Source organism: Kogia breviceps, chromosome 8, assembly GCF_026419965.1.
Source record: "Kogia breviceps isolate mKogBre1 chromosome 8, mKogBre1 haplotype 1, whole genome shotgun sequence".
NCBI classification, from domain to species: domain Eukaryota; kingdom Metazoa; phylum Chordata; class Mammalia; order Artiodactyla; family Physeteridae; genus Kogia; species Kogia breviceps.
Genome location: NC_081317.1, coordinates 13,019,792 through 13,031,640, shown reverse-complemented (window position 1 = coordinate 13,031,640; position 11,849 = coordinate 13,019,792). Strand labels below are relative to the sequence as shown.

The window sequence follows — 11,849 nt, the reverse complement described above, 5'->3', positions numbered from 1 at the left end:
AAAAAAAACCCCACAAAGAGTCCATTGCACAAGGACACACAGCCAGTTAGTAGCATAGCTGGGATCACTCAACCAAAGAGGACTTATGAGACCTACTGTGTGCCTAGCACTGGCCTAAGCTCATCACCTACTTTATCTAGTGCTACTCTGATAATGGGGGCTTAATTAAGACCCCAAAAGGGGTCTTGTAACGCCCGAGTTCACATGGCTGGGGAGAGGCACAGTCAAAATGAGAACCCATTTCTGGTTCATGCCGAAGCTTTGAGCAAAAAGGTACAGTGGATCATAGGGTGTAGGGCGGGGCGAGGGAGGAGGGGCAGAGCCCAGCTTAGAACAGAAGTCTACGGAGTCATACCCTTTACAGCCGTTTCCTGATGGCCCCACGCGGGCTGGGAGCTGCAGCTCTAAGTGGGGAACTGAGGCATCTCAGCCACACAGACTGGACAAGCTGAGCAGCCACTCGTACTAGAATTCAACACATACTGCAGTCGATTCCAGGACCCGTGGTCTGGTGGGCTGGGCTGTCTCAGGGATGGAACAGTGCTTCAAGCTGAGAGGGACGCGAGGGAGACGATGATGTTTTCTACACATCCTTGAGGAAAGTTGACTTTTTGGGGGGAAAACACATTCTTACACCAGAGTTTCCCAACGTGTTTCCTGAAACGTTAGTTTCAAAAAAGAGGGAGGGCTTCCCTGGGGGCGCAGTGGTTGAGAGTCCGCCTGCCGATGCGGGGGACGCGGGTTCGTGCCCCGGTCCGGGAAGATCCCACGTGCCGCAGAGCGGCTGGGCCCGTGAGCCATGGCCGCTGAGCCTGTGCGTCCGGAGCCTGTGCTCCGCAACGGGAGAGGCCACAGCAGTGAGAGGCCCGTGTACCGCAAAAAAAAAAAAAAAAAAAAAAAAAAGAGGGAAAAGGAAATTCTATAGTGAAACAAGTTTGAGAAATGGCATAGCCCCTCTCTGTTTCTTTTTTTTAAAAAAAAAAAATTTATTTATTTATTTATTTTATTTTTGGCCGTGTTGGGTCTTCGCTTCTGCGCGAGGGCTTTCTCTAGTTGCGGCGAGCGGGGGCCACTCTTCATCGTGGTGCGCGGGCCTCTCACTGTCACGGCCTCTCCCGTTGCGGAGCACAGGCTCCAGACGGGCACATAGCCCCTCCCTTCCTCTTGGATTTAGAGTCTTCAGTATATGAAAGGCTCTGATAAGTCCTGTCGCAGAGGACTCTGTTCCATTTTATTTAACCTGGAATTTCCTGAACAGACCTGATCGGGGCATTTCTCTCTTGTTTTTTTTTCAAATAATTTTTTCGGTACTAATTTTCATTAAGACCTTTTGAAAAATGCAGGAATTGCAAGAATTTGGAGGCCACAGCGTTTCTTAAAATTCTCCCCTTTCCTCATTTTCAGCAGAAACCTTCATTTTTGGCTCAGGAAATGGAAGCAGGGTTTCTGGGGACTCTACCAGCATGGAGGCCAGAGGAGCAGCATTCTTAGTACTTCATGTACAATCTTTTTTTTAACAGCTCTTTATTGGAGTCAAATTGCTTCTTTCTATATTAACAGAGCCTCAGGAGTTACGTGAGGCAGCGGCCCTGGGCAGCATTTATCATCAAAAAGAGGTGTCCTGAGAGAGTCCCCTTAGCTCTGGGACCTTTGTGCATTTCCTGTACTGCCTTGCCAGGGGACACTTTCTAAGAGTAGGTTAGGTACAAGTGAAACCACATTTAGCACTTGCCTCTTGAGCCAAAGGAAACGCAGCTGAGACCAAGCTCCCTCACCCCGTGTAGAAAGGGGATCGTCTGCCTCTCGAAGCAGCCACAGAAGCAACACTGACTGAGTGTGACACACAGGGGGCCAGGCAGGTCCTGCTGCCCTGACCTACTCTCCTGACAGCTCTTCCACGGCCGGAAGTCCCACCGTCAGAGTCACCTTTTGGTCCATGGAGGGTTTCCAGGCTGCGAGCCTCTTTGCTCCTAAGAAGAAAGACCCTCTTGGGACACATTGCCTCTGAAAACCCAAGGATGACGCTACTTAAGCTGTGGCCCAAAGTATTAATACGTGGGATGTGACGAAAGTTGCAAGAACAAAACCAGTTGTGTGCTCACATAAGTTCAGGCAAGTCGACATCCTCTGTGGAAAATCACAGAGTCCAGTACAGACCTGAGTAGCCACGAAGGAGAAAGGCTTTGACTGGCCTGCGAGTAGAACAGCTATTTATATTCACCAGGGATGGGAAATGCCCGGCATGGGAGATTTGGTCAACGATCTGTTAAGAACCAGGCTTACAGGAATGTGCCACGGGGACAGGGAGAAAGGTTTGCTAAGTGCACGACCGCGTGCGCTCAGACGTCAGACGGCTAAGAGTTCAAGTCTTGCTCCCCAAGTTAGAACAATGCAGCCTTAGGCAAGTTACTGAAACCTCCCTGGCTTCAAATTCCTCACCCCTAAAATAGGAATCATAACAGTTCCTCTCAGAGGTGGTTTCTGTGAGGGTTGAAGGAGATTAGGGCACGAGGCAAGTGCTCAATGAATAATTGTAGCCAATGTTACCGTGATTCTTATTGTTTTTTTGTTATTGTTTATGGAGATGGAGCAGAGGGGTAGCAAGAAGTGGGGGGAATCATGAAAGGCGGGGAGGGAAAAGGCCAAATACACAGGCAGACCTCGGAGATATTTCGGGTTGGGTTCCAGATCACTGGAGCAAAGCCTGTATCGCGAAATAAAGCCAACGTTGCAATAAAGCGAGTCACACACATTTTTTGGCTTGCCAGCGCATATAAAAATTATGTTTACACTATACCATAGTCTATTACGTGTGCAATAGCATTATGTCTTTAAAAATGTGTACCTTAGTTAAAAAATAACTTATTGCTTAAAAATGCTAACCATCATCTGAGCCTTCAGTGAGTCATGGTAGAAACATCAGAGATCACTGATCACTACTGGTGCTTTGTGACCACCTAGAGGGGTGGGACAGGGAGGGTGGGAGGGAGACGCAAAAGGGAAGAGATATGGGAACGTATGTATATGTATAACTGATTCACTTTGTTATAAAGCAGAAACTAACACACCATTGTAAAGCAATTATACTCCAATAAAGATGTAAAAAAAAGATGTTAAAAAAAAATCATGAAGAAGTTTGAATCACCAAAATGTGACACAAAGACATGAAATGAGCAACTGCTGTTAGAAAAATGGCACCGATAGACACACTTGATGCGGGGTTGCCACAAACCTTAAATTTGTAAAAAAAAAAAAACTGCAAAATCTGCGAAGCGCAATAAAACGAGGTGTGCTTGTACATTTTGCTGCCTTCATCACAGTGTGCTATAACATCAGAGCTAGAAGAACCTTCCCTTGCCTACAAAGCTGTAATAACTGAAGTCCAAAAGCATGAAGAGACTTTCCCCAAATCATACAGTGTGTTAGCGTCAAGCCAAGAAATCATTCATTCCCCAAATATTCACTGAGTACCTACTCCATTATGTGGAGGCAATTTGCATAATTCAAGAAACATATGCAACACACACCAGAAATCTCAGGCTTGGAATTTACCTTATAGAAACATTTGCAAATTGTTTTCAAGATAAATGTTTTCTTTCTTTTTTAAATATCTTTATTGGAGTTTAATTGCTTTACAATGGTGTGTCAGTTGCTGCTGTATAACACAGTGAATCAGCTGTACATATACATACATACATCCCCATATCCCTGCCCTCTTGTGTCTCCCTCCCTCCCTCCCTATCCCTCCCTAGGTGGGATATCTAGGTGGTCACAAAGCACCAAGCTGATCTCCCACTAGTAGCTGCTTCCCACTAGCTATCTGTTTTACATTTGGTAGTGTATATATGTCCATGCCACTCTCTCACTTTGTCCCAGCTTACCCTTCCCTCTCCCCATGTCCTCAAGTCCATTCTCTACATCTGTGTCTTTATTCCTTTCCTGCCCCTAGGTTCCTCAGAACCTTTTAAATTTTTTTTGATTCCGTATATATGTGTTAGCATATAGTATTTGTTTTTCTCTTTCTGACTTACTTCAATCTGTATGACAGTCTCTAGGTCCACCCACCTCACTACAAATAACTCAATTTCATTTCTTTTTATGGCTGAGTAATATTCCACTGTATATATGTGCCACATCTTCTTTATCCATTCATCTGTCGATGGACACTTAGGTTGCTTCCATGTCCTGTCCTGGCTACTGTAAATAGTGCTGCAATGAACATTGTGGTACATGACTCTTAGAATTATGGTTTTCTCAGGGTATATATATGCCCAGTAGTGGGACTGCTGGGTCGTATGGTAGTTCTATTTTTCGTTTTTTGAGGAACCTCCATACTGTTCTCCATAGTGGCTGTATCAATTTACATTCCCACCAGCAGTGCAAGAGGGTTCCCTTTTCTCCACACCCTCTCCAGCATTTACCGTTCGAAGATTTTTTGATGATGGCCATTCTGACCAGTGTGAGGTGATACCTCATCGTAGCCTTGATCTGCATTTCTCTCATGATTAGTGATGTTGAGCATCCTTTCATGTGTTTGTTGGCAATCTGTATATCTTCTTGAGAGAAATGTCTATCAAGATAAATATGGCCCTTTCTCGCTCTCCAGCCATCTCGGCAGCTGCAGTGGGCTGGGGGCGCCCTGCACCTAGGGCAGGAAGATGGTGGCCGCAAGGAAGACGAAAAAGTCACTGGAGTCGATCAACTCTAGGCTCCAGCTGGTTATGAAAAGTGGAAAGTACGTGCCGGGCTACAAGCAGACTCTGAAAATGATCCGACGCGGCAAAGCAAAACTGGTCGTCCTCAGCAACAACTGCCCAGCCTTGAGGAAATCTGAAATAGAGTATTATGCCATGTTGGCCAAAACTGGTGTACATCACTACAGTGACAATAATATCGAATTGGGCACAGCCTGTGGAAAATACTACAGAGTATGCATACTTGCTATCATTGATCCAGGTGATTCTGATATCTTTAGAAGCATGCCAGAACAGACTGGTGAAAAGTAAATCATGCACAATTTTCCTTTAATAAAACTGGCCAGAGCTTGTTTAAACAAAAAAAGAGATAAATATGTTTTTCAAAGGGACATAATGAAATACGCATGTATCTACTCATTTGAACAGAAGGAATAGAGTAAGAATAAACCAGAAGCTAATGGTTATCTACAGAATAAACCAGAAGCTAATGGTTATCTGTAGGAGTAGGTGTGAACAAGGCAGAAAGAGAAAGGGAAACAAAGACAGGGTGGAGAAGAGAAAGACCATTGGAATTTCTCTGACTTTTTGTGTAGCTCTGACTCATAGAGCTATGACAATATTTCACATACCCCAAAGCTGACTAAATAACTAGATGCAACCAGGATGCAGGGGGAACACACAAAGTTATTCAAACAGTAACAGATGAACCCAACAGTATGACAAATGAATAACATCACCACACTGAGGCAATAGGGAAGAAAAAAACGAACTGAAGCAACTTTAGGAAACAATTATTTTGACTGGCTCCAGACATTTACATTCCCTCCAACAGTGCACAAGGATTCCCTTTTCTCTACACCCTCACCCACACTTCTATTTTGTTGGTTTTTTTGATAATAGCCATTCTGACAGATGTGAGGTGACATCTCACTGTGGTTTTGATTTTCATTTCCCTGCTGATTAGTGATCTTGAGCATCTTCTCATGTGCCTGTTGCCTATCTGTATGTCTTTTTTTGGAAAAAAGTCTTTTCAGATCCTCTATCCATTTTTTTTTTTTTTTTTTTTAGTATTTATTTATTTGCCCGAGTTGGGTCTTAGCTGCAGCACATGGGATCTTTTGTTGCTATGTACGGGCTTCTCTCTAGTTGTGGCACGTGGGCTCCAGGGCGCGTGGGCTCTGTAGGTTGTAGTACACGGGCTCTAGTTGAAGCGCGCGAGCTCAGTAGTTGTGGCGCACGGGCTTAGTTGCCCCGTGGCATGTGGGATCTTAGTTCCCCGACCGGGGATTGAACCCACATCCCCTGCATTGGAATGCAGATTCTTAACCACTGGACCACCAGTTTTGTTTTTTTTGATGTTGAGTTATATGAGTTCTTTGTATATTTTAGATATTAAACCCTTAGAAGATATATCATTTGCAAATATCTTCTCCCATTCAGTAGGCTGTGTTTTTGTTTTGTTGATAGTTTCCTTCAATGTACAAAAGCTTTTTAGTTTGATGTAGTATTTGTTCTTGTTCTGTGAAAAATGCCTTTGGCATTTTGATAGGGATTGCATTGAATCTGTAGATTGCCTTCGGTCATTTGGTCATTTAAACAAGATTGATTCTTTCAATCCATGAGCACAATCTATCTTTCCATCTACTGTATTTGTGTCATCTTATAGTTTTCCTAGTACAAGTCTTTTGTCTCCTTAGTTAGAATTATTCCTAGGTATTTTACTCTTTCTGATGCAATTATAAATGGGATTGTGTTTTTAACTTCTCTTTCTGATAGTTTGTTATTAGTATGTAGAAATGTAACAGATTTCTGTGTATTAATTTTGTATCCTGCAGCTTCATTGAATTCATTGATGAGTTCTAGTGGTCTTTTGGTGGCATCTTTAGGATTTTCTTTGTATAATATCATGTCATCTGCAAATAGTGACAGTTTTATTTCTTTCTTTCCAATTTGAATTCCTTTTATTTCTCTTTCTTGTCTGTGGTGGCTAGGACTTCCAACACTATGTTGAATAAAAGTGGCAAAGAGTTTTTTCTCTTTCCATTTCAATTTGGGATGTTTCTACTGACATATTTTCAAGCTCACTGCTTCTTTCTTTGTCTACGTGTAGTCTACTAATGAGCCTATCAAAAACATTCTTCAGGGCTTCCCTGGTGGCGCAGTGGTTGAGAGTCCGCCTGCCGATGCAGGGGACGCGGGTTCGTGCCCCGGTCTGGGAGGATCCCACATGCCGCGGAGCGGCTGGGCCCGTGAGCCGTGGCCGCTGAGCCTGCGCGTCCGGAGCCTGTGCACCACAACGGGAGAGGCCACAGCAGTGAGAAAATTCTTCATTTTTGTTACAGTGTTTTTGATTTCTAGCATTTCCTTGTGATTCTTAGAGTTTCTACCTCTGCTTACATTATCTGTCTGTTCTTGCATGTTGTCTACTTTTTCCATTAGTCCTCTTAACATATTAATCATAGTTGTTTTAAATTCTTTATCTGACAATTCCGAACTCTGTATCATATCTGAGTCTTATTCTGATGCTTGCTTTGTCTCTTCATACTATGCTTTTTCTTGTCTTTTAGCAGGGCTTGTAATTTTTTGTTGAAAGCTGGCCATGAGGTGTCTGGTACTAGGAACTGAGGTAATCAGGCTTAGTGTGAGGTTTTACGTTAACCTGGGTAAGAGCTGGGCTGTTAATGTTTGCTGCAGCTATAGGTGCCACAGGCTTCAGTTTCTTCTAGTTCCTGGCTGTTTTTTCTCCTATTGTCTTTGGGTTTCCCTAAGAATTCTTTCTTAAATAACATCTTTGTCTTGCAGCTCTATAAACTCTAGTTATTATACCTGTTGACGTGTGTTATGGAGTTGGGGAGGGGAAGCATGCTATAGTCTTAATTAAATCCCAACAGTTTCATTTTTGTAGTGGTTCTGAGTGCCTGTGCTGTGACCTTCTTAACTCCCCACCCCCATGTGATACAGAAATCTGCCCTTTACCCAGATCAGATAAGACAATGGTAAAGCAGTTTTCTGGGTGTGTTTGAAACTTCCTTTGGCCGCTCCGGAAGCAAGAGGAGATTTCTGTCCTGTCTTCACGGTGAGAATCCGGTAGGCTTCTAGAGATAAATCCCACACACATTTTATCTAGGAGTTTTTAATTCTCAACCTAGTCCACGCTGAGCCTCCAGCAATCCATCAATTACTCTCAGAAGAGTTTCTGCCCATTATGGCTCCAGAGGCTCCCCCAGGAGGCTAATCATGTTGTGATTCTGTTTTTTTCTCCTTTTTCTCCAGCTTTTGGGGGTGGGGTTTGCCCTGTGAACTCAATTCACTGATGGATCTAAGATTTGCAGTTTCTCCAGCTTGGTCTTCCTGTAAGGATGGAAATGATGCCTCCTGAGGTCTTTTTTATTTCTTTTCTTTTCTTTTTAAACATATTTATTTATTTGCTGCGCTAGTCTTCGTTGCGGCATGCAGTCTTTTTTTAAAAAAATTAATTAATTAATTTTATTTATTTTTGGCTGCGTTGGGTCTTCGTTGCTGCATGCAGGCTTTCTCTAGTTGCAGTGATGCGATTGTGGTGGTGCACAGGCCTCTCATTGCGATGGCCTCTCCTGCTACAGAGCACGGGCTCTAGGGCGCGCGGGCTTCAGCAGTTGTGGCACGCAGGCCCAGTAGCTGTGGCTCGCGGGCTCCAGAGCACAGGCTCAGTAGTTGTGGCACACGGGCTTAGTTGCTCCGCTGCATGTGGTATCCTCCTAGACCAGGGCTTGAACCCGTGTCCCCTCCATTGGCAGGTGGATTCCCAGCCACTGTGCCACCAGGGAAGTCCCATGCAGTCTTCTTAGTTGCAGCATGCAGACTCTTAGTTGTGGCATGCAGACTCTTAGTTGTGGCACGCAGGATCTAGTTCCCTGACCACAGGGATTGAACCCGGGCCCCATGCATTGGGAGCACAGAGTCTTAGCTGCAATGGACCACCAGGGAAGTCCTCTCCTGAGGTCTCTACACGTTGGAGTTGGAACTGAACGGCTGTGTGTATATATGTAATTTTTACAAAACACTTCAAACATGTCATCCTAAACATTTTTGGTTATTGTTATTTGCAAACTGACAGTTTCCTGCCCTTGAGGCACTCACAGTTTGGAAGGGGGTGGCAGAGAGAGTCTGTCATTAATTTTGGAAAATTCTCAGCCATTCTTACTTCCAAAATCTCTTCTCCCCCTTCAGGGATTTCCATTACACATGTGTTACAACTTCTGTAATTGTCCCACAGTTTTTGTATATTCTGTTCCCTTCTTTTTCCCATTCTTTTCTCTCTTTGCATGTTCAGTTTGGGACATAAATAATAACATCAGTAAATAAATGATATAAATAGTGCGGAGCACTGAGAAGTGCCCCAAGAATGTTTACCGGGGACCCTGCCCCATCGAGGCGGAGGCCGGGTCAGCATAGCCAGCACTGCAGCAATGACAGTTCAGCTGGGGTCTGAAGTGTGCTTGGGCAGAGAGGAGGGACAGAGAGGAGGGACAGAGGGGGACAAACTTGAGGAGGGAGGAGGCCCCGGCTTTTCCAGCTCTCCCTACCCAATGCTTTGTCCTCTGTCCTTTACTACCTCCTTATTATTTTTTAAAAAATAAATTTATTTATTTATTTTTGGCTGCACTGGGCCTTTGTTGCTGCGTGTGGGCTTTCTCTAGTTGCGGCGAGCGCGGGCTACTCGTCGTTGCAGTGTGTGGGCTTCTCATTGTGGTGTCTTCTCTTGTGGAGCACAGGCTCTAGGCACGTGGGCTTCAGTAGTTGCAGCACACAGGCTCAGTAGTTGTGGCACACAGGCTTAGTTGCTCCACGGCATGTGGGATCTTCCCGGACCAGGGCTCGAACCCGTGTCCCCTGCATTGGCAGGCGGATTCTTAACCACTGTGCCACCAGGGAAGCCCTACTACCTCCTTATTTAGTCATCCTCACCTTCAGCTTGCTTCCTCAGCTCTCCTGTGCTCACCTGGGCTGTTGATTCACAGTGGAGATGCTGTCCCCACCGTGCGGAGCCAGTGCGGGGGTGGAGAGTGGGGTCTGATTACCCTCTGCCTCTCTTCTCTGAATAAAGCCTCTTGAGACCAATTAGTGATGCCCAGTCAGTGATGCTGGGAGTAGAAAGCTGCCAGGAGAGCTCTGGTCCCCGGGTTCTGCTGCCACCAGCCTTGAGCAAGGCAAGTGAAGGTCAGAGCAGCTTCCTGTTTGCTGCTGCGTGTTCTTGCGTGTGTTAAGCACTCTTCTTTGATAGCATGTCTTGTGAGATAAGCATTTTTATCGCCACTTTACAGACAAGAAAATGAGGTGCAGGGAGGGGGTGTGTGTGTGTGCTCATTTGGCCCATCTCCAGGCAGCTAGAAAGATACAGGGCTGGGATTCAAACCCACTGTCCTAACTTGAAGTCTGAGCTCCCTCTCCTTTACTCCCATCAGGGCTGGGCATGCCCAGTGCGAGAGGAGCCATGCTCTCTGTGGCCTCAGCTGCCAGCATCTGCCCCCAGATGCACAGGCAGATGCTGTGGGGATATCATGGCAGGCTTGTTGGAAACTTGGCTTGGAGCCTCCATTGTCTCAGCAGCTTGTAATCTGGCCCTAGGCAGGGGGCTACGGGTGGAGGCCACTTTTCATGGGAACTCAAGCAAGGAGAGAGTGTGAACCATCAGACTGGGACCCAGGCCAAGAGACCAAAAAGAAAGCTGGGGTCTTGGCCAACACTCCAGGCCCACGGGAGACTCCAGCTGGGTGGAGCCATGCGCGCTGGGCCAGATGTGGGTGGGGAAATTGGCAGAGTTGCTGGCGGCTCTTTGTCTTCAGGGGAGAGAGAAAAAGAGCAAACTGATGGGGTAAACCAGCTGACAAAGTGCTGCCATCCAGGGAAACAGGGGCCTCTGGTCACCCAGGGAAGGAGCCCAATCCATTAGGAGGGAGCAGAGACGCTTCCTGGGGGAGGGGACCCCAGTGATGAGCAGAGGTTGGTCAGGACAAGAAGGGGAGCATGGCCTTTCTGGTTGGGGGAGCAGCAGGTAAGAAGAGCCTCTTGATGAGGAAATGTCTGGCCCAGCTGGGCAGGTCAAGGTCAAACACTTCAGTCTGCCCCGAATGTCAGATGTGAAATACAGCATAACAAGAAATGAGGTTGGGGTGTGGAAAGGGTACAGATGCCAGATATTACATGGGACATAGGTACACTTGACAAAGAAAAAAAAAAAAAAAAGATTGTTTATCTGAAATTCAAATTTAACTGGACATCCTGTATTTTTATTTGCTGAACCTGGCAATTCCATCCTTGGGGGTTATTTGGACTTAATACCTAAGTCGTGGGGAGCCATTAGAGACTTTTCAGAAGGGGGGTGGTGTGGTGAAATTTGCATTTTAACAGGAGATGGTGGAATGCAGGGGGCAGGGAGATCAGTTAAGAGAAGCTTTAGGGGTGAAGAGTGGGTGTGCAGAGAGGGATTTATTAAAGAGGTAAAGTCAGTGGGCCTTGGTGAGCAATTGAGTGTGCAAATTGAGAAAACAGGAGAGTCAAGGACGCCACCTTTAGTTCTGGGCAACTAAACAGATGATGGTGGCCTTTGCTAGGAAGTGAGGCACATTTGGGAGGAGGGAGAAGCCAAGGCCAGCTTTCAACGTGAGGACATCCTGGAAGAGAGGTCCAGGAGACAGCGGGTGATGGAGTCCAGGTGAGAGGCCAGGGCTGGAAGTCAGCATTTGGAAGAGATCGGCTTTTGGAGCAAAACCGCTGGAACGATGGGAATGGAAGAGGTGGGTGCTCAGAGAAACCCTATGGGGTGAGAAGGAAAGGAGGCTGAGAAGGGAACCCTGAGAAATAATAATTGTTTAGAGGAAGCAGAAGGAAGAGAAGCCAGCAGACTAGATCCAGAGGCTGCACAGAGGTTTGGAGAAACACAGGAAGCGTCTTTGTGACACCGCGTCCCCCACCCCCCCCACCCCGGAAACTAAGGCAGGACAGAGACGAAAGAGAACAAGTCTGAAAGTACCAAACATTACCAAGACATCAAGTCACGTGAGAACAGAAAGTGGTCCTATGGATCTGGTCCTAGAGACCTGATGAGGGGTGTTTCAGGGGAGGGTTGGGGGCAGAAGCCAGGTGGGAAGGGATGAGGAGAGATTGGGAGGT

The 11,849-nt window shown here is 46.0% G+C and overlaps 1 pseudogene; it reads left to right on the top strand.

Annotated features, from left to right (window-relative positions):
* Nucleotides 1-4,656: 4,656 nt before the first annotated feature.
* Nucleotides 4,657-5,044, top strand: LOC131761893 (large ribosomal subunit protein eL30 pseudogene; annotated as a pseudogene).
* The last annotated feature ends 6,805 nt before the right edge of the window (nucleotides 5,045-11,849 follow it).